Here is a 12407-nt window from a genome sequence, read left to right on the forward strand (position 1 = left end):
TTGTCGCGAAGCAAGCACAGCGAGGCGGTTAGAGAGAATTTCATTTTGTGTAATATAAGATGAAGCTGCCTGCAATTTCCATTGCAACCACAAGAGGGCATCAAGGATTCAATAGTCACTTCTGCTTATCATCTGTTTTCTTTCTTTCTGGACATTATATTACACATCTCAATGACTGTTCTTAATTTACATCATATAGAGAATTTCATACTGTTCATTATTATACACCACTTAATGATTATTATTTCCTTTGTTTATATAGCACCTTTCAGTATAAACACTTAATGACTGTAATTTCTTTCATTCTTTCTTTACTTCCACTATTATGTACCACTTAATAAATGATCTTTATTTAATGTAGCAACTTTCATTATAAAAAAATAGAAGACAAATAGAACTTTATTTCTTTCCATGGGGAATTTACCTTATTAGGGAATATCTTTAAAAACATAAACACCTAAATAGACATGTCTGAACACAAACCAGAATGTCTAAAAATAATGAAAATTTTAAACAAAATGAAATGTCTGACTTGGCCGTCCCACTACCAGTGAGGTGTTCATCAAACAGACGTATTACTGTTAGTGTAAGAAGCTCTAGTCATATTTCTTGACACAGATTCACGGTGTGCATATTTTGAGTGCTGCACAATACCAAAGTCATTTAAAATACTCCAATCTGACCGTTTGCTCTGAACGAATTGTTAATATACAAAAATTTATCGTGAGAGTATTTCAGAATACAGCAAATCCAGGACTTAACTGTCAAACAGCAAGCCGACTTAAAAGTAGAGCAGCACAGCTGGGAAGGTGAGAGGTGACAACAACACAGCAAGAGTTCAGTGGAAAGCTTGGGGGTCCCAGTACATAGTAACGGGCAGTTAGCAGGTGTGATCCCCATAGTGTAGCAAGCCCCCCAGTAAAGCTGATGACAATAGTCAACAATCCATTCAAAAACATCATGAAACATGGAGTGAAGTACACAAAGAAAAAAAACAAATTGGCTAGCTGGGCCACCACAACCAGGAAAGATTTACAGGTAGCCGAAGGCATCAGGTCATTTCTCTGTTGAAGCACATAAGTGCAGACAGCAATCCAGGACATTAAAGAAAATGCAACTTTCCCAAAAACTTGACCGCCATGTCAGGCAACAGGCTGGACAATCAAAAAAAGGTTTCATTCAGTGAAGCTCACAGTAATTCAAATCAATTGTCTCACAGACTGCAAACCCAGCAAAGGCGTAATCCATAAGAATAAATTCAAACTGAGGACAAAAAGTATCTATTTGGATTCTTGAACAAAGCACACAATGAGAAAAAGTGAAAAGCAATGCAAACTGTGAAAGGCTTATTGGAAATTTCCCACCCTGAGTTGTCTTCAGGTGACGACTGGACTCTCTGCAGTTTCCTTCATTTCTTGCTCACGTTGCACATTTGTGTCCTGACCATGTCCACTGTGGTGGGACCAGCAAGGCTGTCCATTTGGACTGCCACCACATTTGGAGGTTTTCGATTCATCTGAAGAAGTTGCACTATCGCTACACCCATCATCTACAATGTTGTTGACACAGGGGATGGGCACCTTTCATTGAGGGAGATGGACAGCCACTTTGAATTACTTTTAGGGTCCTTTTAAAAATAGTTTTACCTTGAGGAGGTTTGGTGTGAAACAAAGCCCACAACATGAAGATATTCATCAAGCCTCAAACAGTATGGAGACTTTCATTTCTCTCCTCCCTGTGCTCCTTCATTCTTCACCCTCCAGCTTAATACTTTAAGGCTTCTACCTAGGTTAAATTCTCAGCAATGGATTCATTTGTGTACTTTTATGAAAGACGTGAACTTCACTCTTGAATCATGAAGTGATCTTTTCACTGCTACAGGCCATGTTTTTAGTACAGCGGACCCTTGACTTACGAACTCAATTTGTTCGCGAGGGCTGGTTGTAACTCAAGTTGGTTGTAAGTCAATTTTTTCCATAAGAAATAATGGAAATACCCATAATGCGTTCCGAACCTCCTACAGCAACACTTACTTAACCTTTTCATAATAAAAAAGGGTTGTATAATGTGCATAATTTACCAAAACACCAATAATTTTTCTAATGTACTAACCAAAAAGTTATAAAAAGTGCCTGGCCTACCAGAAACAACAATTTCATACTGTACTCACCATTTAATTTGACATCTTTGGGCTGCAGGAAGGGAGGAGGAGGAGAATGAAATGGAAGGTGGTTATTGTTTGGAAGGAGCCTCCTTATACAAATCTTTTCTTTGTAAAATTGTCGAGATGGTGGATTTCGACATGCTGTACATATTAGCGAGATCAGTCACACAAACACCACTCTCATATTTCCACACAATTTCCTTCTTCATTTCGATTGTGATCGCTTTCTTTACCTTCATTACCTTCTCTTCCTTCCTTAGCAATTATCGAAAAAAATTATATAAATCACTGCACTGACTGAAATTACGTCCACAAACACATGTATCTGGGCTCCGACTGACACTTACAAACGCTCTCAGCTGTTTGTTTACAATCGCGCAAGCAGATACACGTGACCACATTCGAGTCGTAACGCAAGATGTTGGTCGTAAATCAAAACAAAAATTTTGGTTGTAAATCAAGTTGTTCGCATGTCAGGCCGGTCGTATATCAAGGGTCGACTGTACTTGTATCATCCCTATTGAGCCTTCTCTCCACTATGAGTTCTTGTGTAGATCTGGAGGTTATTCATTATGACAAAATGTTTTCCACAATCAGAGGAATATGGCTTTTCTCCTGTGTACATTTTACATGTTTTGCAGCTACTGAAGGTTGGCAATGCTGGTAAATTCCCTGCCACATTATGGAGAATAATATGGCTCCTCTCCTGTGTGATGTTTTCTGTGGATCTTTAGACTGTGCAGTTGTTGGGAACGCTTACCACAGTCAGAACAACAATATGGCTACTCTCCAGTGTGAATTTTTCTGTGCTGCTGAAGATGGCTCATTGTTCGAAATTGCTTTCTACATTCTGAACAACAATATGGCTTCTCTCCAGTGTGAATTCTTCTGTGCTCCTGAAGATTGCTCATTGTTCTGAATTGCTTTCTACATTCTGAACAACAAAAGGGCTTCTCTCCTATGTGAATTCTTTTGTGGGTCATTAGACTTTGCTGTTGTTGGAATCGCTTACCACAGTCAGAACAACAATATGGCTTCTCTCCTGTGTGAGTTTTTCTGTGTGTCCGTAGAATGCTCATTGTTCGGAATTGCTTTCTACATTCTGAACAACAATATGGCTTCTCTCCACTGTGAATTTTTCTGTGCTTCTGAAGATTGCTCATTGTATGGAATTGCTTTTTACATTCTAAACAACAATAGGGCTTCACTGCTGTGTGAATTGATGCATGTTTACGAAGGTAGCCAATGGTGGTAAATCCTTTTCCACATTCAGGACAGGAAAATGGCCTATTTCCAATGTGAATTATTCTGTGTTTTTTTAGTTGGCTCTTTTTTTGGAACATCTTGCCACATTTAGAACACCCATATGGCTCCTGTTGTGTTTCTCTTAGATTACCATTCCTGGACTTACATTTGCTTTTGACCAGTTCCCTCTGTCTCTGGTAGACTGTGGTTAAGTCCGTATTGGGTATCTGAGTTTGAGTGGAGATCACACCTACTGTGTTTAGTTCCATCACCGGCTGAAAATCATCCTGTATAGAGGTGGGTATCCCATTCTCTGAAGCTAATGTCAGGTTCTTCATATTCTTATCACCCACTGTCTGTTGAGATCTGCATTGAGGAGATGTCTGAGCCAATGGGGATAAGAAGAGGCTGCCATTGGCTTGTAAAGCTACAGAAAAAAAACAAATAATGGAAATAAAGGTGAGCTTTCAAAAGAGATCAGTCAAAAGATAACCATTTCCTATCAGTATTACCCAGGCTTCATTTTACAGATTCTGATTTGTCTGCAAACATGACCACAACAGAAAACAAAAATGGAAAAAAAAAGTAACAAATTGAGTCCCAGAGGGGTAGTAAAGAGGAGGGACATCAATTATTTTAGTTTTTAGCTATCCCTGATTATTATATTTAAGTGAAACTTAAGCAATTGAATTAGGTTGGTAAAACATTTGTTATAGCAACACTGTACATTCTTTCTGGACCTGCACAATCTTTAGAAAAGAGCTGAAACAAAGAAAAATAAATCTACTGGGGACAAAAACGTACTTGGAAATAAAAATATGCAGAGGAGAAATAAGCCGAGTTTAAGGACTGCAACAAATTACAGTTGTTAACTGAAACATTGCTTTGCTAATGTGCCTTTGCGATTGTTTCACATTTCTGTGTATTTGTAATATTAAGGATTTTGTGAAATAAATATAAAAAGATAATTTAAGATATTTAAAAGAAAGAAACAGATTTCTTAAAAGTAACCTATTGCAACTTATATCCCTAACAGTTTTACAACCTTGATTACTGATAAGAAAATGTGAAACTGTGAACTGTGTGGGGGAAGATAATTGACCAGAGTCTAGTTCATGACTTCATTACATCCTTTAACACTAAAGAAAATGCTGAAAAAAGCAATTAAATCTTTGGGGGATAATGGGGTGGGGGCACAATTGTATTGGAGAGGTTTCATTGGTGAGTCAGTGGCTAGACAGCCACAAAGAGACGAAGCTTCAGGCCCTCTCTCTGCCAAGAGAGAAGATCTTCCTCTTATTGGTTTTTTTTTTTTTTTCCAAAGTGAAACTCAATGTTTCATTGAGGATTCAGTTTTCCTCAAATCATCGGCTTATCACTAATAATAGGCAAGAATTTGCCCATCAAGTGCCGCACACCAAACCTCTGTGGCACAGTCTGTGGTACACTTTAAACACTTGATATAAAGAGATGATATACATTGTTTTGTAAATACTTCAGCTTCTTCTTGCAGTTCCTTCTTTTCATAAACCACTTGTCAGGAAACATAATGTGGAATTAGCTATTTAAAGTCCTTATTAATGGTAAGGATCTCTATATACGTTTGCTCATATAGTACAGTTATTTAAAATATCTCTCATCTCCAGTGCACTGCATCAAGGCCGACAGGTGAATAGAGAGCTTCCAGAGTCAAGAAGCTTTACAAACCAACAGTCATAATGAGGACTAAGGGGTGTCATGAAGATAATGTGTTTATTTTCTTTAAAGAATAAAAATTAATTACAATTTCAGCTTTCAATTTAAAAACCATGCAAGATAAGAAGGGAAAATAAACAATTGTAAGTATATGTCATGTTCTACTGGTGGCCACAAGCTGCATCTGCGGTATTCAAACATTAAAAATTCGGATGCCAATATCAGTAGGCTTTCTGCCCAAGGAACCAAGCAACCAATCTAATTCTACAGGTGGTACCTCGCAATTCGTCCGTCCCGTAATTCGACGGTCGAATTTGCTGGGAGGTCGACTCGCAATTCGACCTCTGCCCTGCAATTTGACCTGCACGCGCTCTGTGCAGCGTGCAGGTTGAGAGACGCAAAACGTCAAATGCGATGTAGAAAACATGTCCGCGCCGTCCTGGGATAGTCGACTCGCGTTTTTGCTCCCTTCAGCCACTTTTCTAGTGTTTTTGTGCTGCTCTTAAGAAAGGTGCCAGAATCGTTGATGTTGCGAAGGAGTATGGTGTTCCCAGGACAACTGTGTCAACTTTTTGGAAAACAGGGAACAGATTCTGGGTGCAAAGGTTTCTGTGGGAGCAAAAAAAAGTTGTGGACAAAAGCAGGTCTACAACTCATGGTTTTGAGTTGGTGGTGAGTTGGTTGGTGAGCGATCTCGTTCTTGTAATTGCATCTCTTCTAATTGATTAACTAGCTGCTCATCAGATGTGTGTGTTAGCAGTCTATTTGCATCTTTCAGCCATGCCGTAGTAGCGACAGCAAATTCATTCCATTTCTTAGACTTTTCTGCGAATGTCTTTTTCTGTTTCTTAATCGTTCCCTCCTTATTTAAAGTAGATAGAAGCTTTTCATGTAACTCCTCTATCTCTCTGTGCATTGCACAAAAATCTTCGAATCTTTTTGCTACAATTAAGTGGGGTTTTTTCTTGGCCCTGCAACCAATTAATTGAATTCCCATAGACTTGTATGGGAAATGGTGTCTCGCAATTCGACCGTTTCACAATTCGACCCTAGTCCAGCAACGGATTAGGGTCGAATTGTGGGGTACCACCTGTATAACATTTCAGTGATGATTTACAACCTTTGATGCTAAACTTTCTAATCATTAAGTTGGTCACGACAATAGCAATTGAGAAGAAGAATTCATGTTATTTGAAGTTCGTCTAGAGTGGCTCTTTCTCTTGTATGATTTACCTTAAAAACTTATCACTACATTGTCATCTTGTAACAGGTTTAAGTTTCGAGTTTGGTATTTTTCCGTCAAGCCATTTAAGCTCTAGAACGTCTTCAAGAGACTGTGACACACACAGACAGACACACCATTCGTCAAGATATCAATGTTTTTGGTATCAGGGGACCCTAAAACATCAGGATCTCTTGAAAACCGGAGATTGAAATTTTTGACGATTCTAAAGTGTTCACTCTTCCCCCACAGACAATAGGTTATGGTGGGGGAGGGCGCAAAGCAAAAATACCTTCATATTTATTATTTGTTTTCCACTTAATTTTTGAAAAGCATGTTACATTCCATGCGATTAAGTCAAACATTACAAAACTAACTTCAGTTCAAGCCCCCATCCAAGAGAAAGAAAGGAAGGCCTACAGTCAGAGTATGCCTTTAAATGTAAACCTGTGGCACCACTGGGCAGATCTGACCACAATCTTAATCTTTGTATTCCCACCTTTAAGCCTGTGATCAGAAGGCAACAGCTCTCTTACTATTAGTCAAGTTAGAAGCTCTTGTATTTTTTGTACAGTCTTGATTTCCCCCCTTGGAGTACAAATAAAGTACTATGACAATGTTGTGTTTAAGTGTTCCAAAGATACTTGTCCATCACTGCCCCATCCTATTACCCAAAGTGTGTTTGCAATAGCGAATGTCATCAGGAGAACACACAGGAGTGTGCGTAGTTAAAATGTAGAGGCAGGGGAGTTGGAGAGCTTTACCTGTGCGAGGGCCTAACAAGTGCACTGGTGGGATCTAAATGGGAAAGGCCAGAGAAAACCACTGTTATGACTTAATTACACCCCTTTAAAATCAAAAGAACAAATCCACCTCTGGTGTAAGTGATATGTGAAATACTGAGTTTCACTTCAATTTCCCATAACAACAATGATTCCAGCTAAATTCATTCCACTGACAAAATGAAATATGTTTAGTTCCAGTCTGGATGTACAGAGGAACCTCTGTTCACAACCATAATTCGTTCCAAAACTCTGGTCGTAAACCGAGTTGGTTGTGAACCGAAGCAATTTCCCCCATAGGATTGTATGTAAATACAATTAATCCGTTCCAGACCGTACAAACTGTATGTAAATATACATATTTTTTTTGTTTTTAAGTACAAATATAGTTAATTATACCACAGAATGCACAGCGTAGTTGTAAACTAAATGTAAAAACATTGAATAACACTGAGAAAACCTTGAACAACAGAGAAAACTAACACTGCAATAGTTCACGCTATAGTGCTAGGAACCGCTCGCTAAAAACACTTTTTTTGAATGAGTTTTAAGCACAGGGGAAAAAAATGAACATTTGAAAAATCCGTAATTTAATAAACCACCAAGAAAAGTAACATTGCAACAATGCAGGCTACGAAGCCATCACTGTAAACAGAACTGAAAACAAAAACAAGCCTTCTCTACTTTATGCTTCTCTCTCTCTCGTGTGTGTGCGTCTCTCTTTTGCGAGCCTGGAGCGCCTGTGTGTCTCTGTAGCGCGCTCCTGTGTGTGTGCACGCCTCTCTCTTGCACGCTTCTGTGTGTGTGCGCGTCTGTCTCTCTCTCTCACGCTGCCTGTGTGTGTGCGCGGCCTGTGTGTGTGCGCGTGTGTCTCTCGTTTGCAAGCCTGGAGCGCCTGTGTGTGTGCACGTCTGTCTCTCTCGCGCTGCCTGTGTGTGTGCGCGGCTCTCTCTCTCTCTCTCTCTCTCTCTGGCGCTGTGTGTGTGTGCGCATGTGTCTCTCTTTTGCAAGCCTGGAGTGCCTGTGTGTCTCTCTTGCGCACTCCTGTGTGTATGCGCGTCTGTCTCTCTCTCGCGCTGCCTGTGTGCGCGCGCGGCTCTCTTTCTCTCGCGCTGTGTGTATGCGTGCGCGCGGCTCTCTCTCTCTCTCTCTCGCGCTCGTGCTGTGTGTGCGCGCGGCTCTCTCTCTCTCACGCTGTGTGTGCGCGCGGCTCTCTCTCTCGCGCTGTGTGTGCTGTGTGTGCGCGCGGCTCTCTCTCTCGCGCGCTGTGTGCGCGCGCGGCTCTCTCTCTCGCGCTGTGTGCGCGCGCGGCTCTCTCTCTCGCGCTGTGTGCGCGCGCGGCTCTCTCTCTCGCGCTGTGTGCGCGCGCGGCTCTCTCTCTCGCGCTGTGTGCGCGCGCGGCTCTCTCTCTCGCGCTGTGTGCGCGCGCGGCTCTCTCTCGCGCTGTGTGCGCGCGCGGCTCTCTCTCTCGCGCTGCCTATGTGTGTGTGCGTGTGTGTGTCGCGCTCTCTCGTTCTCTCTTTTGCTTGCTGCACAGGAAATGCACCGGGAGAGACTGAACATGTACAAACCGAAAGGGAATCTGGCTTGTTCGTATACCGAGTGTGTGGTCGTGAACCGAGGCAAACGTTTGGCGAACTTTTTGGTCGTAAACCGATTTGTATGTGTACCGAGACGTTCGTGAACCAAGGTTCTAACTGTACTTCCTTACAATAATGTCACATATTTGCCCATCATTTTGTTTTTATTGAAAGATCTCTGTCGAAATAAAGAAAGTACGTCTAAGGGCACAGAGCTCATTTCCTGACAAATGTAGACGTTTTGTTGAATTTTTGTATATGTGTTTTGATTGTTCTAGTAATGCGATGCCTGCTTTGTCAATTATGATGACACTCACAAATCCTAAAGACACATAAAAATGGAAGTTGTAGCTCTATAGCTTCAAAAAAAAAAATAAAAATAAAAAAATAAAAATAAAAAAAATCAGTAAAAGGGAATTTCTACATTAGTTTTCCATTTGGGAAAAAATGGCAACATGCCCAACGAGGAATTTTGGAGTTTTTTTTTTTTTTTTTTAAACACATAAAACACAGTATAGTACCTTTTTGACAAATGAACTTTTCTACTCTGTGCTGATGTTCTCGAGGAGCATAAGTAGAATCTGACTGATATTCTGCCAACTACCTGCATTGCGCAGCACAGGAAAATGAAACGAGTAAACTTGAAAGTGTTTAAAAAGAGTAAAGGTGATAATTTCTCAAGCATAAAAATAATTTGCTCATTATAAAATGTGAAATAACGTATATACTTGCGGATAAGTCAGGAGTTGATTTTAATGTATAATTTCTGTTATTTTATAATGTCAGTCGTTTAAGTCGAATGCGGAAAACTCACGCTATAGGTACAAGGGATTATGATATTTTAACACCCACCTGAGAGAGTAACCACGGAGCACGCGGTCTTTATTGTCTATGGGGGTGCGGCAATGCGCTGTATCAGCGTGTAATCCTAACCTCTCTCTCGTGCCTAGTTGACCACACGGTAATACCTGAACTATTCCAAAGTGATGTTTTCACTGATTTGTGTTTTTTGTATCTCACACCCTCATACACCTTTATCGTAAGAGCATCCCTTATCTATGATATCAAGCTGGTTTTAAATTAAACGTCGTTGAAGTTGTGAAAGAAATTGGTAATTGTGCTGCTGCAAATAACTTCGATGCGACTGACAAACTGATTAGAGATTGGACAAGGCAAGAAGATGTAAAAAAAAAAAAAAAAAATTAAATTTAAGCGTCACATTTTTGAACGGGCACATAAGTCGGGGTCTGATTTTATGATCGATTTTTCGGGTTTCAATACCTGACTTATATGTGGAAATATATATATATTTTTTTTATTAATTTTTATTGTAATCATTCCATACAAAATAGATCAATTTATAACCAAACAAATTTAAGACAAATCAAACCCCACCCCTGAGAAGGAGAGCTTAGCTAAAGGAGAATTGCTTTGAGCTTTTTAATAAGACAACAATAAGCAAAGGAAAGGGAGAAATAAATATATATGTAAATAAGAGATGGAGAAGGGAATTAAATGCGGTAATAGTTATTTCTCTTATTCTAAAATAATATTGATCAGATCCTGCCAGGTTTTGAAAAAATTTTGTACAGATCCTCTAACTGAGAATTTGATTTTTTCCAATTTCAAATAATATAAAACATCGGTTTCCCACTGACTTATCAGAGGAGAGTTAGGATTCTTCCAATTTAACAGAATAAGTCTGCGTGCCAAAAGTGTAGTGAATGCAATCACCATGTGCTTGTCCTTCTCCACTTCAAGTCCGTCTGGAAGAACACTGAACACAGCTGTTAGTGGGTTAGGAGGGATTGTGATCCCAAGGCTGTCTGAAAGGCACTTAAAAATTTTTGTCCAAAATGATGTTAATTTGGTACAGACCCAGAACATGTGACCCAGTGAGGCAGGAGCTTGGTTGCAGCGTTCGCAGGTTGGATCCTGCCCTGGAAACATTTTGGACAGTTTTAAACGAGACAGATGAGCTCGATATATAATTTTTAGTTGAATAATTCTATGCTTTGCGCATATGGAGCTCGAGTGAATTCTCTGCTTTGCTACCTTCCACTCCTTTTCTGATATATTGATTAAGAGATCTTCTTCCCAATGTCCTCTTGGATCTTTGAAAGGTAGGGACTCTAATAGGATTTTATATAATGCGGAAATGGTGTCTAATTCCTCTATATGTGGAAATATACAGTAAATAATTTAACTTGTTGGCACAAAATGCCCAAACCAAAACCAGCCTGAAATTCTGAGATCAGTGATAAAGAAAATGCTGTGTATGTCAAGTCAAATTAAAAAGCCCAGGGCCTCGGGATAGTTTTCGTATTTTAGCACCTACCTTCTCCAGAAGGACTTGAATCTGATGCTTTGACTGTCTTCTTAATGTCAGATTCCAAAGATTCCAACTTCACATTGACAGAATGTTGCTGTAGGGGGTAATGTCTACTGGGGGTCAATCCTAATCCAGGAGCCTCATCATCAGGATAAGAACACTGCCTGTCACACTCAGAATTGAGGTCTTCGTCCTTTATGCTGCTGATAGTTTTGTTTTTCTGCACATCACTGATGTTAGACAACAGCTCAGAGTCCACGGTAAAGTCCATAGGTCCAGTATGACAATCCTCCTGCTTGTTCATGCAGATGCTCTCCTGTTCCAGATGTCCAGAACTCCATTTGCAGTGCTCCTCATCAACTTCTATACCATGCATCAAAAGGAGGCCCCAGTTCATTCTGAGATAGGTTTCTTGCTCATCCCCACACACTTCAGAGGCCCCCTCTTCACATTTATATTTCACATGTTGAGATCCTTGAACAGATGAGTTTGCCTTCTCCATATGGGACAAGTGGGGATAGCAGCCTTCTTGTGATCTGTAGGCAGAGGAAAGTACAACTGAAAAGTTCTCCAAAACTAAACATACACATTGGAGGCAAATCATTCAGACATTCCTCACAGTTCATTACAATGAGACCCCACTTTAACACTGGCACTTTGGCAGGGAAAACAGTTGATTGGTGGAGTGGTTGGTCATGCTGAGTAAGAGAGATTGTCAGAATTGGGCAGTAAGAGAAAGGAAATATCAGAAGATGGAAGGATCATGACTTGGATCTGCTATCTGAGTTTTGGAAAGTGACTGCAGATGGGGTCTCTTCTGACCCTAAGTGAGGGAATGCGATGGAAATGAGTGTTAAAGCAGTGGACACAACAAAGAAAAAACCAATGGAGTTACATGGATGGCAGTGGTGTGAAAGACCTGAACATCAGCTGGGGAACAAGAGGGTCTCCAATAAATAGGAGGAAGAGAGGGAAAGGCACTATGCTTGAAAATGTGTAGGCTACCAGTAATGAGAAAATGTTAGTTCAAAAATGCCTTACAAAATACATAAAAAGAAAATCTATCAACATAGAGTTTTTGTTGTACAGTACAAACACAAAAAGATTAACATTTCTCAGAATCAACATCAAACACTCAACAATGAGACAGAAACCCAAATAAAATTCATGAATTTCCAATTCTCGGTCCCTGGACAAAGTGCAGAGTCATATTGTACAGAAATTTAATAGATGCAATTAATGATCTTCAAGAGTACTACTTAAAAGCAAAGAGATGTACTGTTTAAGGCACTGTTTATATTACATCACAAACATTATTACACACACTGTTGAAAAGGCAATATATTACTTATGTGTTGTATCCCTTTAATTAGTTGTCGTCCACCTT

General features: G+C 40.0%; 1 protein-coding gene across 1 annotated transcript in view; it reads right to left on the minus strand.

Annotated features, from left to right (window-relative positions):
- Positions 1-11198, minus strand: part of LOC127527751 (gastrula zinc finger protein XlCGF9.1-like) — a 48011-nt gene extending 36813 nt beyond the window's left edge. The window contains exon 1 of the mRNA XM_051927561.1: positions 11027-11198. The gene's annotated coding sequence lies outside the window, so the exon portion shown is untranslated. The remainder of the gene's footprint in view (positions 1-11026) is intronic.
- Between the last annotated feature and the right edge of the window lie 1209 nt (positions 11199-12407).

The sequence above is a fragment of the Erpetoichthys calabaricus genome, chromosome 1, assembly GCF_900747795.2.
Source record: "Erpetoichthys calabaricus chromosome 1, fErpCal1.3, whole genome shotgun sequence".
NCBI lineage: Eukaryota > Metazoa > Chordata > Cladistia > Polypteriformes > Polypteridae > Erpetoichthys > Erpetoichthys calabaricus.